Source organism: Diceros bicornis, chromosome 33, assembly GCF_020826845.1.
Source record: "Diceros bicornis minor isolate mBicDic1 chromosome 33, mDicBic1.mat.cur, whole genome shotgun sequence".
NCBI lineage: Eukaryota > Metazoa > Chordata > Mammalia > Perissodactyla > Rhinocerotidae > Diceros > Diceros bicornis.
In genome coordinates, this window is record NC_080772.1 from 27406217 (window position 1) to 27433994 (window position 27778).

The following is a 27778-nucleotide window of genomic DNA, read 5'->3' on the forward strand; positions in this document are numbered from 1 at the left end:
TTCCATCCATTATCTGTTGTGTTTTGCTCAAGTCTTATCTTCTTACACACCTAAAACATTTTTTGATTTTTGATTCTTATATGTAAAATATTGTAGAGAAAGTGTAAGGGTCTGCATGATCTTAACTTCTAGAAAGAATGCATTTTGATTTTGTCAGACAGTGTAGGGGCATATCTCCTTAATCTAGTTAGGGATTGAGATGATTCAAAGTTGGTTTTTGTCCTTGCTGGGACAAGTCTATTTACCATTTGTCCTTCCTCTTAAAGTATAGGTATTTTGGAGAATACCCCCAAAATGCCGCTGGTTCTCAGGCCCTCCTTTTTGACAGGGCTTGGACTTCAAATTTTGTCTATTAGCATTGTTCAGATTGCTGAACATTTGCTCAGCTTCTCAACCTCTTTACCTCAACTTTCACGTTTGCTTTGAGGGGTGAAAATAGTGATAAATACTATTTACCTCTCTTAACTCCTCTTTTTTCCTAAATCATGGCCCCTCAAGTTCTTAATTCACAGACAGACACACCGTATAATTTTGCAGATTTATCAGGTGTTCAGCTAGATAGTTAGTTCAAGATCAATTAGTCTGCCATTTCCAGAAATGAATCTCTTTGCTCACATGTTCTATAAATTCCTAGCAACAGACCATTAAAGACTTAAACTCATGGTGTTGAGAATTACCATTATATTTTCTCTAAGTCATAATGTCATTGTGGAAAGAGTGCAACTCTTTTTCAAAATCACCACAATCAATGGCAGGCTGTGGATTACAGAAAATAAAAAGACAACTACTTTTTATGCGTGATAAATCCAAAGGAAAAGTTCTTTTAAGAAAAATCTAACATAAATCATAAATATATTCAGTGCTCACAGGTAAGTTTGGAGACATGATCCTTAAGCTTAGTTACTTAAATTTGTTGACAATGTCCTAACAGGACAATGCTGCTTACAAATATAACTTCTATGCTAACTATAAACTTCAATACATATCAAAATAGAAGCAACAAATTCTTGCAAGAGAAATATTGATGGTTTCATTTTGAAAATCATTCTTCTCTGAAAACTAGTCAAATTACTGAGGCATATAATTAGAATACATTGGTATTCACAAAGACACATACACATACTTCAAACTATTTTTAGGGGAGAAAATGTCAAAAGACCAAGTCCTGCGCTCTTAAAACTTGGGACCTCTAACATTTTAGTGAAATGTCCCTTTATTTCCTAAGCTTACTGACTATTTATTTTCTTTATTATTTTCTTCTGATGTTCTTAATTTTATTCCCATTAAGTACTTATCATATTGTTTGTAATATTTCTGTCATGACATGTGCCCACCTGTAGCTAGTAAACCCCTGAACCAAAAGGAATGCATTTTTTTAGTTTTATAACACTGTGAAGCTATGAAAATGTCTGTAATGAAGAAGACTAATAATGCATATTTGTTGAATAAAATGGATAAATGTGTAAATGAAAGAATAAATGAATGGAGGATTGAATAATGGATATAAATGGATAGTATTTCCTCAATGTTTATGTTCTCTTGGTTCAGACTATATACACATTTCTAAAAATATTTAAGCAACCATTTAGCAAAATATTTAATTCACAAGGCTTTCCGATAGTAATGGGTAAAAATGCAAAGCATTTTTCTTTTTATTTGTGTTGGAATCATTGATCCAGTAAAAGATTTCTTCTCTTTGATGTCAATTGGAAAGTATGGCTGGAGGATGCATTTTTCTCATATGAAGACATGAGAAAAGATCTTTCAATTATGTGCCATTTGAAGTTCTAATAATAGTTGAATATCACCCACAAAGCACTCATCACTGTTGATGAGAGTAACTGAAGGAATGTTTAGGAGTTTGGCTTTCCTTTTTAAGTTTGCCACTAGACATATTTTTCTCTAATTTTAACTATTTGCCACATCTTGGCCGTAGGAGCAAAGACATCAAGGCGATGAATTTAGATTATCCTATTTTTCCATGGAAAGTAAATTTTCTGACTGCACCCATAGTCACCTATTTTACTCATAGTTGATCTTTTCATTGAAATATTTGATTGGCCAAGTGTGGAGGAATTCTTCTTCCCCCTTTTACTAAAAGCATGGATTCATAATTTCATAAGAGTTTAGTGTTCTAAAATGCATTTCCTGGTCCTTATACCTCTATTTCTCTTCCTGTCCAAAGAAACATTCTAGTCTCCACATCTTCTTGTTCTCTTACTATACCATGTATCTTTGAAAGAATATTTTCCTTTTAATTTGCAGTGGTTTTTGCAAACATTGATAAACACCCTTTATCTGAAACAACTCCATATTCTCGTAGTACACCTTTTTAAATAGGATATCTGTTTAATTTATTTTAAGGATATTTACATAGTCTCATGGTATCAAAAGAAGTAAGGTAAATTTGTCACATTTTACATTAATTCGATAAAGTGGATTTGAAAATAGAATTCTGCTTCTCAGTGTGATCTTTGTTAAGATATTTAAGGTCTTGTTATATCATTTGCTCTATATCAAGTAGAGATATGAACATTAAATAATTATTCAAAGATATAAAAGATAAGTGATTCATGATCATAAGGCCTTTGTGAAATATGTAGTACAAATTCATGAATAAAATGTTGATAAAAAGCACATTTGTTTCCTTTTTATGTAATGTATGAGCAATTAGATACGTTTCCAACCCAATGAGGAGATCTATGTGAAGATCCATGTTAAAAGTTTCCTAATTTTATTTCCTAATAAAAACATCAAGCTTATAATACATCAAATATTCAGGAACTACTACTCTGAATTTTAAACTGATTTATTTAATTATCTGTCCTCATGTCATCCACGTCAGAGTCATCAAGAATTTCAGAAGTGCTATGGTTGTTTGTTAATGCTTTGTGCTGTCAGATTTGGCCTTGTGGAGAGAAAGAACCATATTATCTTATGCTATGTAATTTAAGAGGCACCCAAAGGCTCCACTTGAGTTAGACTGACATCCAATCATGGCATCTCTCCTTCTATTTTGAAACTGCCACCATGAAATTCATCATGAATGAATCAGGCACTTTCTCTGGAGAATACGTAGCAAAAAACGGATGCTTCTGGGGATGGTCCTCTAGTTGTTTCTGATTAACATTTCAACATTAGTACCAGTTAGCAAAGTATCATTTTAGGTGAGCATTCATCAATGGGCAGCCTTATAGGGAGTAAACCAACCAGCCCTTGAAAGTTTTTTGGGAGAAGGCATAATGTGTTAAATCACATGACTACCCAACCACTCTGCTACACTTCCTTCCTGAGCACCTTTCCTTCTCCTCATGCACCAGATGCTCTATCTCTCTCTCTCTCGATGCCTTTGGACGTTCCATTTGTTGTGTCTCAGTCATTTTCCCCCAAGTTTTCCTGATTAATTCCTATTCCTCTTCTAAGTCTTAAATAATACTCCATCTCAAAAATTCTTCTCTTATCTGAGACTTGTGGTACAAGCTCTTGCTTTCTTGTCAACTGATTGAACACGTGGTATGCTAATGACCTGGGCAGTTGGCAAAGTGGATATGACTGCTAGTAAGAATGTGAATTTGTACAGTCTTTATGAAAATAATTTGGCAATATCTGTCAAAATGTCCAAATATATACACGTAGATTTATGTGTAAGAAGGCTTACTACAACACTGTATGAAATAGCAAAAATGAAAGCCACTGGAATGTTCCTTAACACAGGAATTGTTGAATAAATTTTGGTACATCAATGCTTTGGAGCATTATACAGTCTTCATTGTGCTGACATGGAAAGATCTCCAAATTGGAGTGTTAACTAAAAAAACCAGAAGTAGAAGAAGACCTGTAGTCATTTACATGTATAAACTGTATACTATATCCACCCATGCAGATACATTGTACGTGAATGTACACCAGCAAAAGTACAGAAAAGTGAACCCAACAATGTGAACTGTGGCTAGTTCTAGGGAGAGTAGTGGGTATGGGTGTTTGAATGTGGATGCCTTTACTTTTACTCCATATAGGCCTGCATTGTTGGGATTTTTTTTCCAATGGCCATATATCATTTTCATAATAAAAATAAAAATTGAACCTGTTTAGAAGCTTATCTTCAGCTTAAGTGCTACAAACATAACAAAAGACTACTTTTTAGTAGTGACAATGAATTTAGAGAGGGCATAGGAGTTCCTGGATGTCAACTAGTCAAAACAATGTTTCTCAAATTTCAGCAAAAGAACTTAATAACTTAAGGAAAGAAAATTGATACAATTTTCCAGACAATTCCGGCAAAGGGAAAGGTTTCCCTGAATTATCTAGGCAATAAGCCTATTTTTCCACTTCCTCAGGCAGTGGCAGTAGGTTATGTTGAAATTTAAACATCTTTAATATAGTCATAAAGGTTCTGCATCTTATATTCCGTCCTTAATAGCAACTCTTTCTGCCTAAGTAATGAGTTATCTCCAGGTGATAGAATCATAAGTCCTTTGGAATACCATTTCTGGTGTTATCATGTCTCTTAAGAAGCTTTCATTCTATAAAGTCAAAATAGACAAAATGCAATCAATCTACTAATTATTCAATGTTGCCAAATGGAAACTATAATCTAGGAACCGAACAAGAGTCACAATTCCAGGAATCTTTTTGAATAAAACAGATGGCTTCCTTCATTATGAAGGGAGGCGTGTAAGAGTTAATCTCGTTTCTTTAATGGAAGTTAAGTACTCCACCTGGTCTGTCTGTTTTCTTTAACTTTAAACAGGTACCAAAAATGTGTCAATGTATTAAAGACTTTTTTTAATGATTGTATTTTGATTTCACAGTTATTTGATAGAATCATTTATAAATTTAAAACATTCAGCTTTATAACTCTATTTTAAGTATAGAGATAGCGTCTTTTGTTGCAAATATAAAGCCAACTATTTTCTATTTTCTCTCCAAAAATACTTAAGTCAAAATAAGTTATGTATTCACAAATTTAATAACTATTGATGAAGTGACAACTATGCATTGGACAATCTGCTAGTTGGTGAAAGGAATGCCAGTGGACAACCAGAAAAACAAGTGACTCTAAAGAGATATAGATGTCCTGAAGATTCAGATATTGGCATCATAAAGCTTTTTTCCCCCCAATTCTATCTATTATATCCTTCCAGTTAATTTTACTTTTTGATAAAACTCATAACTACCAGTCAAAAGAGGGCTGGATAAACATTTCTTTCTCTAGAGCAGCTATTACCGGGAGTGGATTGACAGGGAAATGTGCTAATGCATTAATCTGATAACCAAAATGAACAAGGGAAAAATCATATGCCTTGCTCTGCAAGTCACATTTTAATAATATCTAACAATTAAGGCACACTTCTTACATTTCAGACACTTTTTAAGTAGTTTATAAATATTAACTCTTTTAAAATGTAGGATAATTCTGCATAGGTATTATTGTCATCCTCTTTTTAAAAAATGAGAAAATTGAGGTACAGAGAAGTTAATTAACTTGCTACAAGCTACACAGCTAGTAAGTGGGATTCAAACCCTGGGCAGTCTAGCTTGAGGCCAGGATCTTAATTCCTACCCTACACGGAAAATGCTATCCCTTTAAAAAGAGACTAAAATAGTTTGTATGTTTTTCTTTTCCTATGGATATTTGGAAAAATCACTTCATCAATCTTAACACTAAATTCGAAACTCTTCAAATCAGTACTTTAGCGCTTTTGAATTAATACTCTACAGTGATTCATGTAGTATATAAACATGGGAGCATATTAGCTGACTGATTAAAAAAAATGAACATTTGACTTCTTATTTGTAACATCCATTTCTCACTAGGAATTACTCTGCCACAGAAAACTTGGAAACTTGTATGTTTTTTGTAGAAAATTATTCTCTAATTATTTATTATATAAAATTGTTCTCACTAATATTTTAACTTGACTCATCTAAGTGAAAAAGGCTTGCATATGATGAGGGGACCACATGCAAAACCCAGGGTTATTCACTTTAACTCAATCCAGAACATCTCCATCCAGGAGCAAGGCAAAGCCAGGCAGAACATTCAGATCTGCTTCTAAGATCATAGAATTGACATCTTAGGAGAGCAGACCCAAGAGCCTGCATTGTTTGACTCTGTGCCTCTCCCAAAGCTGCACTATGCAAAGGTCTGCCCCTTACTTCATCTCAGCTCTCTACCATTTACCTCCAGGTCTCTATTTGTCAACACTAATGTTAATTCCTTTCTCATTTAGGATTTTTCCAAATAAAACTGACAAAATTTTCGAAATTTGTTATATTTGATTCAGAATGTTCTAGAACGAACCCTTCTACACCATAATCTTCTACCAATTATTAGTATTATCCATGTACACACACCATCCTTAAAATAAGTTAGTGAGCACGACTACCATTAGCCATGCATGATGCTTGCAAAAAATAAAATAAGCCAATGCATCATGTTCTTCTAAATATCTACTGTGTATCTTAGGAAAATGAGAATGAGATATTGTTCTGAAATTACTCAAGGATTATGGAACGTATATCAGACTTAAGTCTTTTCTAAATATATGATATTTTAGAAGATTATTTGTGGAAGTGTTCATGTTCACAACTTAGGACATCACTGTAAAAATTCAGTAAATACGACTTAAGGATATGCTGTCGAATGAGCGTTATGGTTAGTTGGAGAGATCTGGAGGATTAGCTATTTGATTTAAAACTAAGATGTGAAATTTACACTTTCTAAGTTACAGCACATAGGCACATCAAACTAAAACAAAGCGTTAGAGTGTTCAAGAACCGTATTCAAATGGTCTTCTTTATAGATTTCTTTATATAAAAATTTCATGACAGTAGAAAGAGCTCCAGTGAATTCAAAGATGAAGACTATTATTTGCCCTCCTCTTAAAGTTTCTCACCAAGGAGTTTCTAGAGCCTGGTGAGTATGTTATCCAAACACTTTGTAGTCCCAGCTCAGCGGGCATCCACCCGCTCTGTGCCAGGTTACCCTGCCTCTCCTGTGGTTACACTGTTTTTCGACTGTCATTTTTATTGAAAAATAAAAGCTAAATTGGAGTTTCAGAATACCTTCCATTTAACTCCTTTAATAAAATGGGAAAGATAAAAGCAACCTAGTCACAAGAGAAGTGTTTTTGAAAGCTATGCCTTAGATATCAGAGATGCAGAAATAAAAGGCTGCTTCAAAAATAGAGCCCCCTGGCCTTGCTCTGGCCGTCTGAAGCTCTTCTCCTGGACTAAACCTGCTTTTAGCTTTAATTTTTTATTCAAGAAGTTAAATGGGAGACATGAAATAGTTTGGATCGAATATCACAACAAATGAAAAATGAGCAGAGATGATTCTTTTAAATGCATTATTCTTAAGTACTTGGGCCAGCTGACTTCATGAGGCAATTTTGTTCATGTCTGTTGGAAAAAGGGATATTATTTATATTACATTTTTTTACATGAAGAACTCTTCTTTTTGCTAATCTCATGGAAAGATTAGCATTTCCCAAAGTGTGTCCCACTTAATATATTCATCAAATAATAAAAATTCTGAGCCATTCTACATTAAAACAAACAAAAAATTGCTTAATTTTGTATTTGCTTAACTTATTTGCCCTTGGAAGCCTTTAAAACTTTACATTTATTAATATCCCAAGGTGCTAGTCTAGGAGTATTGTTTTCCTGATCCTCAATCATACTACTAAAATAGTTTTAAAATCTTTTCAAGAGAAGGCACCCACTTAGCTGTGTAATTATATCTCTACTTAGTGCATTTGTGTTGCTCATTGAATTAATACCTACCATAGATCAATAACTCTTTGGATAATAGCAGTATCTAAATGCAAATTGGCTGAGAGATATTAGTATTCAAGACAGCATAATTCAAGGCTATCTAAATTTGGTGTTAAATATGTTATTATGCTGACAGATATAACTAAAGAGAACATGAAAGAGGACATGTAGGATTTGGCACAGGAAAAAGATTGATACAGTTCTTTAATTATGAAGATAAATTTGACTTTGCTATTCAATAGATAGTCTAGATCTATGCTGTTCAATAACTCAATGCTCTGCCCTGTTGTTCCTGTAATATTCAGATAATAACTTAGTGATGGTGACTCAAAAATACTCCTAGTTGTATTTTACCACCTTAATAAAAAAAAGACAATTTGGGATTGTAATATTCTCTCTGGCTCTTCTATATCTTTAAATATATATATTTATTGATATATAATATATACTTCATACATATTTATATGTAATATTTTCATATATAATATATATTTCTTATATATTTATATATATATATATTTTTAAAGAACACCCCGTTTCAGACATTTGATACTATTCTAACCAATCAAAGAGAAATGGGGAAATGAAAGCTATAATGATATTGAATATCTCCCAGGATATGTCACTACAGATGAAGGATGATTTGCGAAGAGACAACTGCTCTTCACGACTGCTCGATGCTGTGGGGTGTGCTAAAAGCATACTAGTGGCTTTCAATCAGGGCTATCTCATTATGGTGAGCATAGTATTATTTTAAATTAGCTTTTTATATTTAATTAAATAACACCTAGTCTACAAAGTACCTCTTATTGTCCATGCCAGCATTTTGTATGACTACCTTCAAAATAAGTTTCATAGAACAGGCAAAGAATAAACAGAAAGCAATTACTTTTGCTTTATGGAGAAAATGAAAAAGGAAGGAAGGTGGATAAATTTGGCAGCCTGTCTTTTGATCCTATGAAATAATCTTCTTTTAAAAAGCATCATTATACTTAATAATTACATAATTTTCCCTAGGCTACAATGAAAAGCAAAGAATGTTTCAGCAACGCCAAAACGTAAATAGCATTACCATTGTCTTATAGTCTTCAATAGATATAACTGATCTGACCCAAATTGTGGTCCTTACCAAATCATTTTTCTCGTTGAAGGATTCACCTACTTGCTTGCTTTAATTTTCTTTGGCTTGTACCTGATCAGAGGCAAAAGGATAATTTTGAAGGCACTGAATACCATATTGTTTTTCAGGTATTCATAGGAAAGTTTCCTTTGTGCAATAATGTTGCTTTTGATAATGTAAAGGAGATAAGTACATAATCATGGAAATTCTAATCTAGAGTGGCTTAATTTGATATAAAGTTTTAAAGTGTGGGGTAATGTCTTTCTTTATTTGGTTTTTTTTTTTGGAGGACATTTTAGTCCAGATGTCACAGCACATACTATTTTTAGGATTTTCTAAAATGAAATTCATTCATTATGTAGTATGGAGCTTTAATGTTTAATGTGTCATAACTTGGTTAAGATGATGTATTTCTAGAATCACCGACATTTTTTTATTATCCCTAAACTAAAGGACTCTAAATACAACTGTTTTTCTGCCTACAATAAATATGTACTGCATGTTCAAAATGTGTTTTACTAATTGAGCAGGCAAGTACATATTTAGTGAAAATATAGGTATATTGTTGTTATTTTGAAAACATTTTCTCACTTAAAGATAAGAGGAAAATGTGTGTGAGCTAATTGTAGGTTGATGATACAAATTGCTTATGTTTTTCTCTGATTGCTAGATGTTTGATGAGAATCCAACTCTTCAGCAGAGAACACACATGCATTATAATTAGACAATATTTACTTTTGGCATATGCCCATATTAAATGACACTAGATATGGCTGGAGACTCACTGTAAAAATATTCTGCCAATATACTGGTGATAGAAGGAGAAAAGCAAATGTAATTTTTTTTTATATTTTCTATATTTTGTATAACTTCCAGACTTTTTTTCAGATGTTGATAAGACCAATATGCATTCATCAAAATGATAATAATTACCACTTGATTTTTAAATTAACGGTTTTATTTTGAGAGCATTTTAGATTCACACGTAGTTGTAAGAAACGAAAGAGAAATCGCATGTACCCTAACACCTTTCCTCCAATGGTAACATTTTGCAAAACTGTAGTACAATATTGCAACCAGGATGTTGACATTGACAGTCAGAATACAGAACATTGCCATCACCTCAAGCATCCTTCATATTGCTTTTTTATAGTCACATCCACTTTCCTCCCACTCCCACTCCTCCTTACCCATCTGGAAACCACTAATCTGTTCTTCATTCTGTAATTTTGTCAATTCAATAATGTCATATGAACGAAATCATACAGTATATAACCTTTAGGTATTGGCTTTTGTCACTCGTAGTTCTCTGGAAATTCACGAAGGTTATTGCATGTGTCAATAGTTCATTCCTTTTTATTGCTGAGTACTATTCCATGGTGTGGATATACCACATTATTATAAACATTCACCTGATGACGGACACCTGGGTTGTTCCTATTTTTGGGCTATATGAATAAAACTGCTATAAACATTTGTTTTCAGGTTTTTGTGTAAAAATAAATTTTTATTTCTCTGGAATAAAATTCCAGGAGTGGAAAGCTAGTTTACACGGTAGCTGCATGCTGCATGTTTAGCTTTTTTGTGTGTGTGTGAGGAAGATCAGCCCTGTGCTAACATCTGCCAATCCTCTTCCTTGTTTTTTTTGCTGAGGAAGACTGGCCCTGGGCTAACATCCATGCCCATCTTCCTCTACTTTATATGGGACGTCGCCACAGCATGGCTTGCCAAGCGGTGCGTCAGTGCGTGCCCGGGATCTGAACCGGCAAACCCCGGGCCGCCACAGCGGGGCACGTGCACTTAACTGCTGTGTCACCGGGCCAGCCTCTAGCTTTTTTTTTAATAATTGTAAATGATATTATATTTTTAATTTTGGTATCCACGTGTTAATTGCTAGTATACTATTTAGGGGAGATTTGATGCATTCGTTTATCTTGTATCCTGTGACTTTGCTGAACTCATCTGTTAGTCCTTTATGAGTTTTTTCATAGATTCCTTGGGATTTTTTACATACACAATTATGTCATCTGCAAGTAGGAAACTCGTTTCCTATTTTCCAACCTGCATACCTTTTATTTCCTTTTCTTGTATTTGCCAACACTCATGAATAAAAGTTTTGAAAGCAGACAACTTTGTCTTGTTTCCAATCTTAGGGGTAAAATATCCAATCTTTCACCAATAGGTATAATGTTAGCTGTAGCTGTTTTTTAGTCACTCTTTATCAAGCTGAGGAATTCTCTCCCCTATTCATATTCTTCTGAGGATTTTTAGCACGAATGGGTATTGAATTTTGTCAATTTTTTTTCTGCCTAGATTGATATGAATATGTAATTTTTCTTCGTTAGCTAGTTAATATAGTGGATTACATTAGTTGATTTTGAACACTGAACCAGCCTTGTGTCCCTGGAATAAACCCACCTGGCAGGGTGTATAATTCCTTTTTTATACTGCTGAACTCTCTTTGGTAATATTTTACTAGGAGTTTTGCATCTATATTCGTAAGTGATATTGATCTGTAGTTTTCTCTTTTGTACCATCCTTGGTTTTGGTATCAGGGTAATATGAGCGTCGAGAAATTAATTGAAAAGTATTCTCTCCTAGTTTCTGGAAGAGATTGTATGGAATTGGTGTTAATTCTTTCAACATGTGGTAAAATTTTCCAGTTAACCCACCGGAGACTGGGATTTCTTTTGGGGGAAATTTTTAAATTATAGATTCAATTTCCATAAGAGTTATAAATTTATTGAGATTGTCTATTTCTGCTTGAATGTGTTTTGGTAGTCTGTATTTGTAGACAAATTGGTCCATGCTATCTAAATTGTCAAATTTATATGTGTAGGTTTGTAGTATTCTTTTATTATTATCTCTATGTCTGCAGAGTCTGTAACGATATCCCCTGTTATATTCCAGATACTGGTAGTTTGTATCTTCTCCTTTTCTTTATCAGTCTTGCTAGAGGTTTGATAATTCTATTAATCTCCTCAAAGAACTAGCTATTTGTTTCATTGATGTTCTCTATTGTGTTGCTCTTTTCCAATTCATAGGTTTGTGTTCTTATCTTTTTAATATCCTACCCTGTTCATTTTGCTCTTATCTTTCTAGGTTTTGAGGTAGGAGTTTAGATTATAAGATTTTCTGTTATGTGCATTTAGTGATATAAAAATCCCTCTCAGCACTACTTTAGCTGTGTCCCACAAATGTCCATATATCGTATTTTCATTTTCATTCAGTTCAATGTATTTTTTTTTTTGCATTTCCCTCCCTCTTTGACTGAGTGCATTGGTTAGTTTCCAAGTGTTTGGATATTTTCCTATTATACTTCTGTTACTGATTTCTAGTTGGGTTCCTTTGTGGTCAGAGAGCACAATCTATATGATTCCAATTATTTTAAACTTGTTGAGGTTTGCTTTATGGCCTAGTGTATGGGCTATCTTAGTATATGTCCCATAAGCACTATTAAAGAATGTGAATTCTGCTGTTGTTGGGGGCAGTGTTGGGAGCAGCAATTAGATACTGTTGCTTGATGTTGTTGTTTTTCTCTTGCTGATTTTCTGTTTAGTTGTTCTATCAATTGTTGAGAGAGGAGTGGTGAAGTCTTTAAATATAATTGTGAATTTGTCTATTTCTCTTTTTGGTTCTATGGATTTTTGTTTCACATATTTTGTAGCTCTGTTGCTTGGTGCATACACATTTAGGATTACTGTTCTTCATGGAGGATTGGCCTTTTTATCACTACATAATATCCCTCCCTGTCTCTAGTAATTTTCATCACTCCTGCTATCTTTTGATTAATATTCATATGATATAATTTTTAGCATCCTTTTACTTCAACCCACTGATATTGTTATATTGTAGTGAGTTTCTTGTAGACAGTACATAGTTACATATTTTAAAATAAATTCTGCCAATCCCTGTCTTTTACTTGTTGCATTTAGATCATTTATGTTTAATTTAATTATTAATATATTAATGCTTAAGTCTTCCATTTATTTTTTTGTTTTCACTTTGTTCTCTCTGTTTTTCACCTCTCCATTTTCTTTTACCTGCCTTCCTACAGTTATTTGAAACTTTCTTTTAGAATTCCATTTTGATTTATCTATAGCATTTTTGAGTTTCTCTCTTTGTACAGTTTTCTAGGCAGTTTCTAGAGATATTTTATTATAGATTCATAATTTATCATGATTTACTGGTGGTGTCAATTTTACCAGTTCATGTGAAGTATGGAATCTTTTCCTCCTTTTACATCCCTTTACCTTCTCTCATTATAATTGTCTTAAATATTTCCTCTATTAAGCAGTATTATAATTTTTGCTCCAACCATCAAACATAATTTAGAAAACTCAAGAGGAGAAAGAAAGTCTATTATATATATCCATATTTTTGTTTACAATGTTCTTTCTACCTTTATGATGTTCCCATATTTCTTTATCAATCTTTTCTGTTTGTAGAACTTCCTTTAGCGTTTCCTTTAGTAGATCTGCTGGCAAAAAGTCTTTTAGGTTTCCTATTTCTAGATATCCTCTTCATTCCTGAAGGCTATTGTCACTGGATCTAAGATTCTGAGCTGACAGTTTTCTTTCAGCCCTAAAAAAATGCTATGCCATTTCCTTTAAGCTTTTATGGTTTCTAATAAGAAATCTGCTGTTCAAATTGTTTTACTTCTCTAGGTCAGGTATCATTTCTCTCTTGATGTTTTCAAGTGTTTTCTTTGGATTTAGTTTCAGAAGTTCTACTATGGTGTATCTTGTTTTGTATTTCTTTGGGCTTATTCTGTTTACAATTATCCCAGCTTCTTGAATCTGTGTTTGTCTTTTGCCAAATTTGGGAACATTTTTCAGCCATTATTACTTCAAATACTTTTTGAGCCCTGCCCTCTTTCTCTTCTCCTTTTGGGATTCTGATGACACAAACGTTAAATGTCATAGTCTTACAGATCCCTGAGGCTCTGTTCATTTTTTTTTTCAGTATATTTTCTCTGTGTTTCAGACGGGGTAATTTTTATTGTTCTTCCAGTTCTCAGATTCTTTCCTTTGTGCTCTTCATTCTGTTTTTGAACTCATCCATTGAAATTTTAAATTCAGAGGAGAGGAGTCAAGATGGCGGCGTAAGCAGACTCGGAACTCAACTCCTCCCGTGGACACAGCCAATTTACAACTACTCGTGGAAAAATTACCCCTGAGACAGAACTGAAAACTGGATAAGAGGAACTCCTGCAACAACGGACAATCCTAACTGAGGTGGAAGAGGCAGAGACTCCCTTCTGGAGAGGAAAAACGCCGCCTCCACAAGCCGCCAGCTTCATGGCCGCCGAGAGCAGTTCACAGGTACGCAGCCTCCCTGGAGGCGCGGGGCCCTGAGCCGGGGAGCGCCCCCGCTGTGGGCATATTGTGGACCCAGCACAATCGAGACCAGTGGCATAATATCTGACTTTGCCTGCTACTAAAGCATTGGGGAGTACCCCCAGAAAACCCAGTTCACAAAGAAACTAAAACCGGCTCTTAAAGGGCCCATGCGCAAACTCACCCGTTTCAGGAAGCACCCTAAAATCACCAGAAAGAAAGGGGTACAGTGCTTTGGTGACAAGAGACTCACCTAATAGGCCCTGAGTGCATCTCGGTGAGGGGTGAGACCTCTCCAGGGACTGGGACATTGGCGGCAGCCATTGGTGTGGCCTGGTGTGGGCGTGCTGACACAGACGCCATTGGAGTTCTCCCTGAGGCCTGCTAGCCCAGGGTCTGCCCCACCCGCTAGAGCACCAATTTAATCCAGCTCAGCCAGGGCAGGCAGCCCATCCTAGTGACTGGCCCCACCCAACAACAAGCCCTCAGACAACTTGTGGGCCTGCATAGATTGGTGACTGGATTCTCTGCAGCCTGGCAACTGAGCCGACTTGAGCAGGGCAGGATGTGCACAAGGAGCGGGTGGAGAGTGTGGGGCGGTGGCAGAGTGTGTGGCCCTCCCGCCGTGGAGAGACTGGGTCCGCTTGGGGAGGTTGGGGCGCTCACACGGGGCAGGACTGTGTTGACTGTGTGTGTGGACTTGTGGGCGGCAGGGCTTCTCAGCCGCAGAAGACTTGTGCTTCTCAAAGACCCACATAGGAGGTTTGCTCCACCTTCCAAAACCTGAAACAATTGGGTGCTCCTGTGCCTGAGGCCAGCCGCACCCAGCTGCAATCCTCAGAGAGCTGACAAGAGACCTAATAGGCTAGAGGCTTACAGCAATTGTAAGGCCCTGAGCCTAACAACCTGCCACGCTGGGGGCCTACTCACTTAAAAGAAATACTACAACACAAATGTGGTATTAGAACTTGCAGCCAACTGTGCTGGGGATCCCCACACCTGATAAAGAGACTGAAGGGCCCACAACAACTACAAGCAGCTGAGCATTACAACAGCTGGCCAGGAGCATAACTCAGCCTCCCTGGGAGCCTACAGGGAGAGCAAACAGGCAACAACAGAAGGACACACGTAGCCCACATAGGGGTCACCCCTGGAACATTGAGAACTGAGGGAAGCACACTGGAAGCCTCCTAAGCCATCACTTACATAAGGTCACCTATCCAAGAGCAGGAGACGTAGCTGACCTACCTAATATGTAGACACAAGCACAGGGAAAGAGGCAAAATGAAGAGGCAAAAGAATACATTCCAAGTAAGGGAACAGGACAAAACCCCAGAAAAGGAACTAAATGAAACAGAAATGAGCAACCTACCCGACAGAGAGTTCAAACTAAGAGTGTTAAGGATGCTCACTGATCTGGGGAGAAGAATAGATGAACTCAGTGAGAATGTCAATAAAGAAATGGAAGATATAAAAAAGAACCAATCAGAAATGAAGAATACAATACTGGAAATGAAAAATTCATTAGAGGGACTCAAAAGCAGAGTAGAGGATACAGAAGAACGGATCTGTGAGCTGGACGAAAGACTAGAAGAAATTACCCAAGGTGAACAGGTAAAAGAGAAAAGAATTAAAAAGACTGAGGACAGTCTAAGGGACCTCTGGGACAACATCAAGCGCACTAACATCCATGTTATAGGTGTCCCGGAAGGAGAAGAGCGAGACAAGGGGGCAGAGAATATATTTCAAGAAATAATAGATGAAAACTTCCCTAACCTAAGGAAGGAAACAGACATCCATGTACAGGAAGCACAGAGAGCCCCAAACAAGGTAAACCCAAAGAGGCCCACACCAAGACACATCATAATCAAAATGTCCAGAATTAAAGATAAAGAGAGAATCCTAAAAGCCGCAAGAGAATGTCAAGTTACGTAGAAAGGAAACCCCATAAGGCTATCAGCTGACTTCTCTGCAGAAACCTTACAGGCTAGAAGAGAATGGCATGATATATTTAAAGTGCTAAAAGGAAAAAACTTACAGCCAAGAATACTCTACCCAGCAAGGTTATCATTCAAAATGGAAGGAGAGATCAAAATTTTCCCAGATAAGCAAAAATTACAGGAGTTTGTCACCAAGAAATGAGTGCTACAAGAAATGTTAAAGGGACTGATTTAAGGGAAAAAGAAAAGACCACAAATAGGAAAAATTATCTATTTCCATGATTAGAACGTAATGGATACAAATGCACAACAAAGAGGTTAGATATGATATCAAAAACATGAGGGAGGAGGGGAGTTAAAGAGTACAGCTTTCAGACAGAGGTCAAACTAAAGTGACCATCAATTCTGTATAGAAGAAGAAGGGAACAGAGAAGGACTACTAATACACTGAGAAAAAAAAAAACAGTTAAAAAATGGCAGTAAGTACATACTTATCAATAGCTACTTTAAATGTCAATGGACTAAATGCTCCAATTAAAAGGCATAAGGTGGCTGACTGGATGAAAAAACAAGACCCATATATATGCTGCATACAAGAGACACACTTCAGACCTAAAGACACTCACAAACTGAAAGTGAAGGGATGGAAAAAGATACTCCACGCAACTGGCAATGAAAAGAAAGCTGGGGTAGCAGTACTCATATCAGACAAAATAGACTTTAAAACAAAAAGTGTAAAAGTGACAAAGAAGGGCATTACATAATGATCAAGGGAACAATCCAACAAGAGGATATAACATTTGTAAGTATCTATGCACCCAATGTAGGTGCACCTAAATATATAAAGCAATTATCAACAGACATGAAAACAGAAATAGACAGTAACACAATAATACTAGGGGACTTTAACACTCCACTTACACCAACGGATAGATCATCCAAACAGAAGATCAATAAGGAAACATTGGCCTTAAACGACACACTAGAACAGATGGACCTAGTAGATATATACAGAGCGTTCCATCCAAAAACCGAAGAATACACGTTCTTTTGAAAGGCACATGGAACATTCTCCAGGATTGATCACATATTAGGCCACAAAACAAGTCTCCATAAATTTAAGAAGATTGAAATAATACCAAGCATCTTTTCTGACCACAACGGTATGAAACTAGAAATCAACTATAGGAAGAAAATCAGAAAAGCCACAAATACGTGGAGATTAAACAAAATGCTACTGAACAATGACTGGGTTAACGAAGAAATCAAAGAAGAAATCAAAAAATACCTGGAGACAAATGAAAATGAAAATACGACATGCCAGAATTTATGGGATACAGCAAAAGCAGTTCTAAGAGGGAAGTTTACAGCGATACAGCCCTATCTCAACAAACAAGAAAAATCTCAAATAAACAATCTAACAATGCACCTGAAGGAACTGGAAAAAGAAGAACAAACAAAGCCCAAAATCAGTAGAAGAAGGGAAATAATAAAAATCAGAGAAGAAATAAATGAAATAGAGACCAAAAAAACAATAGAAAAAATTAATAAAACCAAGAGCTGGTTCTTTGAAAAGATCAACAAAATTGACAAACCTTTAGCTAGACTCACCAAGAAAAAAAGAGAGAAGGCACAAATAAGTAAAATCATAAATGAAAGAGGAGAGGTTACAACAGACACCTCAGAAATACAGAAGATTATAAGAGAATACTATGAAAAGCTGTATGCCAACCAATTCGACAATCTGGAAGAAATGGATAAATTCTTAGAATCATACAACCTTCCAAAACTGGATCAAGAAGAAGTAGAGAATTTGAATAGACCAATCACCAGTAAGGAGATCGAAACAGTAATCACAAACCTCCCCAAAAATAAAAGTCCAGGACCAGACGGCTTCCCTGGTGAATTCTACCAAACATTCAAAGAAGACTTAATACCTATCCTTCTCAAACTCTTCCAAAAAATTGAGGAGGGGGGGAACCTCCCTAACTCATTCTAGGAAGCCGAAATTACCCTGATACCAAAACCAGACAAGGACAACACAAAAAAAGAAAATTACAGGCCAATATCACTGATGAACATCAATGCAAAAATCCTCAATAAAATACTAGCAAATCACATACAACAATACGTTAAAAAGATTATACATCATGATCAAGTGGGATTTATTCCAGGGATTCAGGGATGGTTTAACATTCGCAAATCAATCAATGTAATACACCACATTAATAAAATGAAGAATAAAAATCACATGATCATCTCAATAGATGCAGAGAAAGCATTTGACAAGATACAGCATCCATTTATGATAAAAACTCTGAATAAAATGGGTATAGAAGGAAAGTACCTCAACATAATAAAGACCATATATGAGAAACCCACAGCTAATATCATCCTCAATGGTGAATAACTGAAAGCTATCCCTCTAAGAACAGGAAGCAGACAAGGATGCCCACTGTCACCACTCCTATTTAACATAGTACTGGAAGTCCTAGCCAGAGCAATCAGGCAAGAGAAAGAAATAAAAGGGATTCAAATTGGAAAGGAAGAAGTGAAACTGTCACTATTTGCAGATGACATGATTTTATATATAGAAAACCCCAAAGAATCCACCAGAAAACTTTTAGAAGTAATAAACCAATATGGTCAAGTTGCAGGATACAAAATCAACATACAAAAATCAGTTGCATTTCTGTACACTAACAACGAAGTAGCAGAAAGAGAAATTAAGAATACCATCCCATTTACAATTGCAACAAAAAGAATAAAATGCCTAGGAATAAACTTAACCAAAGAGGTGAAAGATCTGTACACCGAAAACTATAAAACATTTCTGAAAGAAATTGAAGAAGACACAAAGAAATGGAAAGATATTCCGTGCTCTTGGATTGGAAGAATTAACATAGTTAAGATGTCCATACTTCCTAAAGCCATCTATAGATTCAATGCAATCCCTATCAAAGTTCCAGCAACATTTTTCACAGAAATAGAACAAAGAATCCTAAAATTTATATGGAACAACAAAAGACCCCGAATAGCTAAAGGAATCCTGAGAAAAAAGAACAAAGCTGGAGGTATCACACTCCCTGACTTCAAAATATACTACAAAGCTGTAGTGACCAAAACAGCATGGTACTGGCACAAAAACAGACACACAGATCAATGGAATAGAATCGAAAGCCCAGAAATAAACCCACACATCTATGGACAGCTAATCTTTGACAAAGGAGCCAAGAACATACAATGGGGAAAAGAAAGTCTCTTTAACAAATGGTGTTGGGAAAACTGGATAGCCATATGCAAAAAAATGAAAGTAGACCCTTACCTTACACCATGCACAAAAATTAACTCCAAATGGATTAAAGACTTGAATGTAAGACCTGAAACTGTGAAACTTCTAGAAGAAAACATAGGCAGTACGCTCTTCGACATCAGTCTTAGCAACATCTTCTCAAACACCACGTCTGTCCGGGCAAGAGAAACAATAGAAAAAATAAACAAATGGGACTACATCAAACTAAAAATCTTCTGCACAGCAAAGGAAACCATCAACAAAACGAAAAGATAACCTAACAATTGGGAGAAGATATTTGCAAACCATAGTTCTGATAAGGGCTTAATCTCCAAAATATATAAAGAACTCAGGCATCTTACCAACAAAAAAACTACCAACCCAATTAAAAAATGGGCAAAGGACCTGAACAGACATTTCTCCAAAGAAGATATACAGATGGCCAACAGACACATGAAAAGATGTTCAAAATCATTAACTATCATGGAAATGCAAATCAAAACTACAATGAGATATCACCTCACGCCCGTCAGAATGGCTATAATTAACAAGACAGGAAACAACATGTGTTGGAGAGGATGTGGAGAGAAGGGAACTCTCATACACTGCTGGTGGGAGTGCAAACTGGTGCAGCCACTATGGAAAACAGTATGGAGAGTCCTCAAAAAATCAAGGATAGAACTACCATATGATCCAGCTATTCCACTGTTGGATATTTATCCAAAGAACTTGAAAACACCAATTTGTAAAGGTACATGCACCACTGTGTTCATTGCAGCGTTATTCACAATAGCCAAGACTTGGAAGCAACCTAAGTGCCCATCAAGGGACGAATGGATAAAGAAGCTGTGGTATATATACACAATGGAATACTACTCAGCTGTAAGAAACGATGAAATCCAGCCATTTATGACAACATGGATGGACATTGAGGGTATTATGCAAAGTGAAATAAGTCAGAGGGAGAAGGTCAAATACAGCATGATTTCCTTCATTAAGTAGTAGATAATAACAACAATAAACAAACACATAGAGACAGAGATTGGATTGGTGGTTACCAGAGGGGAAGGGGGGAGGGAGAAGGGTGAAAGGGATAATTCGGTACATGTGTGTGGTGATGGGTTGTAATTAGTATTTTGGTGGTGAACATGATGTAATCTATGCAGAAATAGTAGTACAATGATGTACACCTGAAATTTTTACAATGTTATAAACCGATGTTACTGCAATAAACAAAAAATTAAAAAAAAAGAAAAGAAAAGAAAAGAAAATGAAAACAGCCCATAAGCACCAGGACTAGCGGATTTGAGACGCTGTCCTCAAGTGCAGTCACGAGGACTGTTCAATGGAAGCCCTCTTGTTGGAGACCCCTGCCTGAGCCGAATCACTGTCATGATGTAATCTGGGCTTGGCAATCATCTTTTAAAATAAAAGTTTTATGCATCTTCAAAAAAAAAAAAAAAAGAAACTTTAAATTCAATTATTCTTTTTTTCAGTTTTAAAATTTCCATTTGTTTCTTTTATATATCCTCCTTGTTTTGCTGAAACTTTCTATTTTTAAATTTGTTTCAAGCATTTATTTCTTATTGATGTTTTAATAGTTTATAACATTGTGAAATTTTGGGTTGCATATTTTTGTTTGTCCATCACCATATACATGTCTCCCTTCACCCCTTGTGCCCACCTCCCACCCCCATTGCCTCTGGTAACCACAATACAGTTTTCTCTGCCCATGTGTTGGTTTATATTCCAAATATGAGTGAGATCATATGGTGTTTGTCTTTCTCTTTCTGGCTTATTTCACTTAACATAATACCCTCCCGTAATAGGCCCATCCATGTTCTTGCAAATGGGATGATCTTGTGTTTTTTATGGCTGAGTAGTATTCCATTGTATATATATATACCACATCTTCTTGATCCAATCATCAGTCGAGGGATGCTTGGGTTGTTTCCACTTCTTGGCTATAGTGAATAATGCTGCAGTGAACAGAGGGGTGCATAAGCCTCTTCGGATTGTTGATTTCGGGTTTGTTGGGTAGATACCCAGTCGTGGAATAGCTGGATCATACGGTATTTCTATTTTTAATTTTTTGAGGAATCTCCATACCGTTTTCCATAGAGGCTGCACCAGTTTGCATTCCCACCAGCTGTGTATGAGGGTTCCTGTTTCTCCACAGCCTCTCCAACATTTGTTGTTTTTTGTCTTGGTGATTATAGCTATTCTAACAGGCATGAGGTGATATCTTAGTGTTGTTTTGATTTGCATTTCCCTGATGATTAGTGATGTTGAACATCTTTTCATATGCCTATGGGCCATCTGTATATCCTCTTTGAAGAAGTGTCTGTTCATTTCCTCTGCCAATTTTTTGACTGGGTTGTTTGTTTTTTTGTTGTTCAGTTGTATGATTCTTTATATATTATGGAGATTAACCCCTGTCAGATATATGTTTTGCAAATATTTTCTCCCAGCTGGTGGGTTGTATGTTCATTTTGACTTTGGTTTCATTTGTCTTGTAGAAGCTCTTTAATCTGATAGTGTCCCACTTGCTTATTTTTTCTGTAGTTTCCCTAGTCTGAGTAGGCATGGCATCCAAAAAGATTCCTTTATGTCCAATGTCATATAGTGTGTTGCCTATATTTTCTTCTATGAGTTTTAGAGTTTCAGGTCTCATCTTCAGGTCTTTGATCCATTTTGAGTTAATTTTTGTGAATGGCGATAGCAGATGGTCCATTTTCATTCATTTGAATGTGGCTGTCCAGTTTTCCCAACACCATTTTTTGAAGAGACTTTCCTTTCTCCATTGTATGTTCTTAGCTCCTTTGTCGAAAATTAGCTGTCCGTATATGTGTGGTTTTATTTCTGGGCTTTCAATTCTGTTCCATTGATCTGTGTGTCTGTTTTTGTACGAGTACCATGCTTTTTTGATTACTATTGCTTTGTAGTATGTTTTGAAGTCAGGGATTGTGATGTCTCCAGCTTTGTTCTTTTTTCTTAGGATTGCTTTATCTATTTGGGGTCTTTTGTTGCCCCATATGAATTTTAATATTCTTTTTTCTATTTTCGTGAACAATGTCATTGGGATTCTGATTGGGATTACATTGAATCTGTAGGTTGCTTTAGGTAATATAGACATTTTAACTATGTTTATTCTTCCAATCCATGTGCATGGGATGTCTTTCCATTTCTTTATGTCATCATCAATTTCTTTCAATAACGTCTTGTAGTTTTCATTGTATAGGTCTTTCACCTCCTTGGTAAGATTTATTCCTAGATATTTTATTCTTTTTGATACAATTGTAAATGGTATTATCTTTTTGAACTCTCTTTCTGTTAGTTCGTTATTAGCATACAGAAATGCAACTGATTTTTGTAGATTGATTTTGTACCCTGTGACTTTGCTGTAGTTGTTGATTATTTCTAATAGTTTTCCAATGGATTCTTTAGAGTTTTCTATATATAAAATCATGTCGTCTGCAAGTAGTGAGTTTCAGTTCTTCGTTACCTATTTGGATTCCTTTTTCTTGCCTAATTGCTCTGGCCAAAACCTCCAGTACTATGTTGAATAAGAGTGGTGAGAGTGGGCAGCCCTGCCTCGTTCCTGTTCTCAGAGGAATGGCTTTCAGCCTTTTCCCGTTGAGTATGATGCTGGCTGTGGGTTTGTCATAAATAGCCTTTATTATGTTGAGGTACTTTCCTTCTATACTCATTTTGTTGAGAGTTTTTATCATAAATAGATGTTGTATCTTGTGAAATGCCTTCTCTGCATCTATTTAGATGACCATGTGATTTTTATTTTTTGTTTTGTTGATGTAGTGTATCACGTTGATTGATTTACAGATGTTGAAGCATCCCTGCATCCCTGGTATAAATCCCACTTGATCATGGTGTATGATCTTTTTAATGTGTTGCTGTATTCGGTTTGCCAATGTTTTGTTGAGGATTTTTGCACCTATGTTCATCAGCGATATTGGCCTGTAATTTTCCTTCTTTGTATTGCTTTTGTCTGGCTTTGGTATCAGGGTGATGTTGGCCTCGTAGAATGAGTTAGGAAGTGTTCTATCTTCCTCTATTTTTTGGAATAGTTTGAGAAGGATGGGTATTAAATCTTCTTTGAATGTTTGGTAAAATTCACCGGAGAAGCCATCTAGTCCTGGACTTTTATTTTTTGGGAGGGTTTTGATTACTATTTCAATCTCTTTGCTTGTGATTGGTCTATTCAGATTCTCCATTTCTTCTTAGTTCAGTTTTGGGAGGTTGTATGAGTCTAAGAATTTATCCATTTCTTCTAGATTGTCCAATTTGTTGGCACATAATTTCTCATAGTATTCTCTTCTAATCTTTTGTATTTCCGCGGTATCCATTGTAATTTTTCCTCTTTCATTTCTAATTTTATGTATTTGAGCCTTTTCTCTTTTTTTCTTAGTAAGTCTGGCTAACGGTTTGTCAATTTTGTTTATCTTCTCAAAGAACCAACTCTTTGTTTCATTAATCTTTTCCACTGTCTTTTTGGTCTCAATTTCATTTATTTCTGTTCTGATTTTTATTATTTCTCTCCTTCTGCTGACTTTGGGCTTTGTTTTTTCTTCTTTTTCTAGTTCTGTTAGGTGTAACTTAAGGTTGTTTATTTGGGCTTTTTCTTGTTTGCTAAGGTGGGCTTGTATCACTATGAGTTTCCCTTTCAGGACTGCTTTTGCTGCATCTCATATGATTTGGTATGGCATATTTTCATTTTCACTTGTTTCCAGATATTTTTTGATTTCTCATTTAATTTCATCAATGATCCATTGGTTGTTCAGTAGCATGTTGTTTAATTTCCACATCTTTGTCACTTTCCCAGTTTTTTTCTCGTAGTTGTTTTCCCATTTCACAGCATTATGGTCTGAAAAGATGCTTGTTATGATTTCATTCTTCTTAAATTTATTGAGGCTTGCTTTGTTTCCCAACATATGGTCTATCCTTGAGAATGTTTCATGCATGCTTGAGAAGAATGTGTAGTCAGATATTTTTGGAGGGAGTGCTCTGTATATGTCTACTAGGCCCATCTCATCCAGTTTTTCATTTAAGTCCACTGTTTTTTTATTGACTTTTTGCTTGGATGATGTATCCGTTGGTGTAAGTGGGGTATTAAGATCCCCTATATTATTGTGTTGTTGTTAATGTCTCCTTTTAGGTTTGTTAATAGTTGCTTTATGTACTTTGGTGCTCCTGTGTTGGGTGCATATATATTTATAATTGATATGCCTTTTTGTTGGAGTGTCCCTTTTATCATTATATATCTCCCTTCTTTGTCTCTCTTAACCTGTTTTACCTTGAAGTCTGCTTTGTCTGATATGAGTATGGCAACACCTGCTTTATTTTGTTTGCCATTAGCTTGGAGTATTGTCTCCCATCCTTTCACTCTGAGCCTGTGCTTGTCTTTAGAGCTGAGATGTGTTTCCTGGAGGCAGCATATTATTGGATCTTGCTTTTTAATCCATCCTGCCACTCTGTGTCTTTTGATTGGAGAGTTCAATCCATTTAAATTTAGGGTAATTATTGATATATGAGGTCTTAGTGTTGCTGTTTTGTCACTTATTTTCCAGTTCTTTTGCATTTCCTTTGTTTCTTGTCCCATGTGTTTCGGACTGCCAATTCAGTTTGGTTCTTCTGTCTTATGACTCTTCTAGTTTTCTCTTTGTTTATCATATGTGATTTTGTTTTTGATTATTTGTTTAGTGGTTACCTTGAGGTTTGATGGCCTCTTATTTTCTTATACTAAGACAATTCAATCTCTTTCCTCTTCCCCTTCTAAGTCATTCTTGTTACAACTCATTCTATCTTGTGTTGTGGGTGTGTGTTTACAGTGATGAGGTTATATTTAATTTTGGTGATTTCCTTCCTTTGATCTTTGATTTTGGTATTTAAGTGGTTGCTAACCTATCCTGGTAAAGATCTACTGTTTTTATGATTTTGTCTACCTATTTTTCTCCTTGCTCCAAGCTTTGTATTCTCTTTCTCTTCTTTTTATCAGGCCTGAGGGCCTTCTTGAGTATTTCTTGTAGTGGGGGGGTCTCATGGCCATGAACTCCTTTAGCTTTTGTTTATCTGGCAAAGTTACTATTTCTCCATCATATTTGAAGGATATTTTTGCTGGATAGAGTATTCTTGGCTGAAAGTTTTTGTCTTTCAGTATTTTGAATATATCATTCCAGTCTCTCCTAGCCTGTAAAGTTTCTGTTGAGAAATCCGCTGAGATCCTGATGGGAGTTCCTTTGTATGTTATTTTTTTGTTTTTGTCTGGCTGCCCTTAATATTGTTTCTTTGTCATTGACTTTAGCCAGCCTTACCACTATATCCCGTGGAGTGGGCCTTTGCCTTTTGATGTATTTAGGCGACCTTTTGGCTTCACTTACTGGTATTTCCTCCTCCTCCAGATTTGGGAAGTTCTCAGCTATTATTTCCTTGAAAAGTCTCTCTGTTCCTCTTTCCCTCAGGAATACCTATAATTCTTATGTTACCTTTCCTCATAGAGTCAGATATTTCTCGGAGACTTTCTTCATTTATTTTTAGTCTTAGTTCTCTCTCCTCCTCCATCTGGAGCATATCTGTATTCCTATCCTCTAAAGTGCTAATTCTTTCCTCCATATTGTCAGCTCTGTTCTTTAAAGATTCCAGATTCTCCTTTATCTCCTCCATTGTGTTCTTCATCTCCATCAGTACTGATTGGTTTTTCTTTATGATTTCAATCTCTTTTGTGAAGAAACTCCTTATCTCATTGAATTGTTTGTCTGTGTTATCTTGTATTTCATTAAGTTTTTTTATGATAGCTATTTTGAAATCTCTGTCATTTAGGTTATGGATTTCTGTGCCTTCAGGGTTGGTTCCTGGGTGCTTGTCATTTTCCTTCTGGCTGGTGATTTTATGTACCTTTACATTGTGGTTCCTGTATTCGCTTTGTTTTTCCTCATCCTGGAAATATCTGCTTGGAGTTTCCACCTGCCACCACTGTGTAGGGGTTAAGGGCTGTGTAATCTGAGCCCCCTGCACTCTGCCCAGGCTCCTCCCTGCGATTTGCTGCCCGCTTGTCTGGTCTAGTGAGCTGAGCTGCAGTGTCGGGCATGCAGGGAGGGGGAGGGCTCTCTCTTATGCCCGCCGGGTCCCTGGAGTGGGGGGCTTCTTGCTTGTCCCTCGTTATCTGCTCTCCTGGGGTGCTCAGATGTTGATGGCACCCCTGCAGCAGTGCTGAGTGCTCTGTGTGGGAGTTTCCCACTGGCTGAGAGAGCCTGAAGAGCTACGGTTTCACCACAGAGGGCCGCCCCTCCCCCCCTCTGGGAGCCACGTGGACCCGGATCACTGATCTGATGGGGAGGGAGAGGAGTTCTCCTTATCTTTCCGATCTTCCTTTTTGCTGTGTAGGAGTCCACTGTTGGTCTGTGCCTGACCCTTTTGTTATATCTTATCAGGGGAAGAGTTTACCGGAAAGCTCACTCTGCCATGATGTTGACGTCACCCAGTTTTAAGCATTTTTATAATTGCTTTTTGAAGGATTTTTGTGATGGCTACTTTTAAATTTTTGCCAGATAATTCTACCATCTCTATCATTTTGGTGTTGACATCTATTGATTGTCTTTTTTTCATTTAGTTTGAGATCTTCCTAGTTCTTGGCATGAAAAATGATTTTTTTTTTTTTTGAAACCTGAACATGTAGGTATTGTGTAATGAGATTCTGGATCTTATTTAAACCTGTTTTAGATGGCTTCCTCTGACACCTCTCTAACAAGGGAAGAAGAGGGCATACCTCCCAACTGCTAGATATGGTACAGGTTCACCTCATGGCCTCCTTTGACACCCAGATGGAGTCAACATTACTGCAAGGGTGTTCATTCTCCCCACTAGACCTCCACTGGTACATCTGTGGCTGGAAAAGTAGGACTGCTTTGTTCATGCTCCCCACTTGGCCTACACTAACCCCACAGGGATGGATATGTGACCTCATTACCACAGGACAGTGGTGAAATTTCTGACTCTCCACTGGTCCTCCTCTGATATCACCCCACTGAGGAGGAGGAAGTGTACCGTGTTACTGGCAGGTAATGGTGGAATTCCAGGCTCCCCATGTGGATGTTACACCACAGGGGCAGAGGGCTTATTACCAACTTGCATGATGATCCCCAGCTCCCTACCTAGTCTTCTCTGACACCACTGTAGCATGCGGGTTGGAGCATCTCACTCCATTCTGCCAAAGATGGAAGTCTAGGATCTATTCTCAGCCTTTTCTGGCAGGACTAGGGTTGGGGCCTTAGTTTTTTCTGTGGTGTTTGGCTAG

General features: G+C 36.5%; 1 long non-coding RNA gene across 1 annotated transcript in view; it reads right to left on the reverse strand.

Moving 5' to 3' along the window:
- The window catches only part of LOC131396569 (uncharacterized), a 111092-nt gene extending 96411 nt beyond the window's left edge, over nt 1–14681 (reverse strand). The window contains exon 1 of the long non-coding RNA XR_009216586.1: nt 14492–14681. This is a non-coding gene — a long non-coding RNA (uncharacterized LOC131396569). The remainder of the gene's footprint in view (nt 1–14491) is intronic.
- Nucleotides 14682–27778: the final 13097 nt, after the last annotated feature.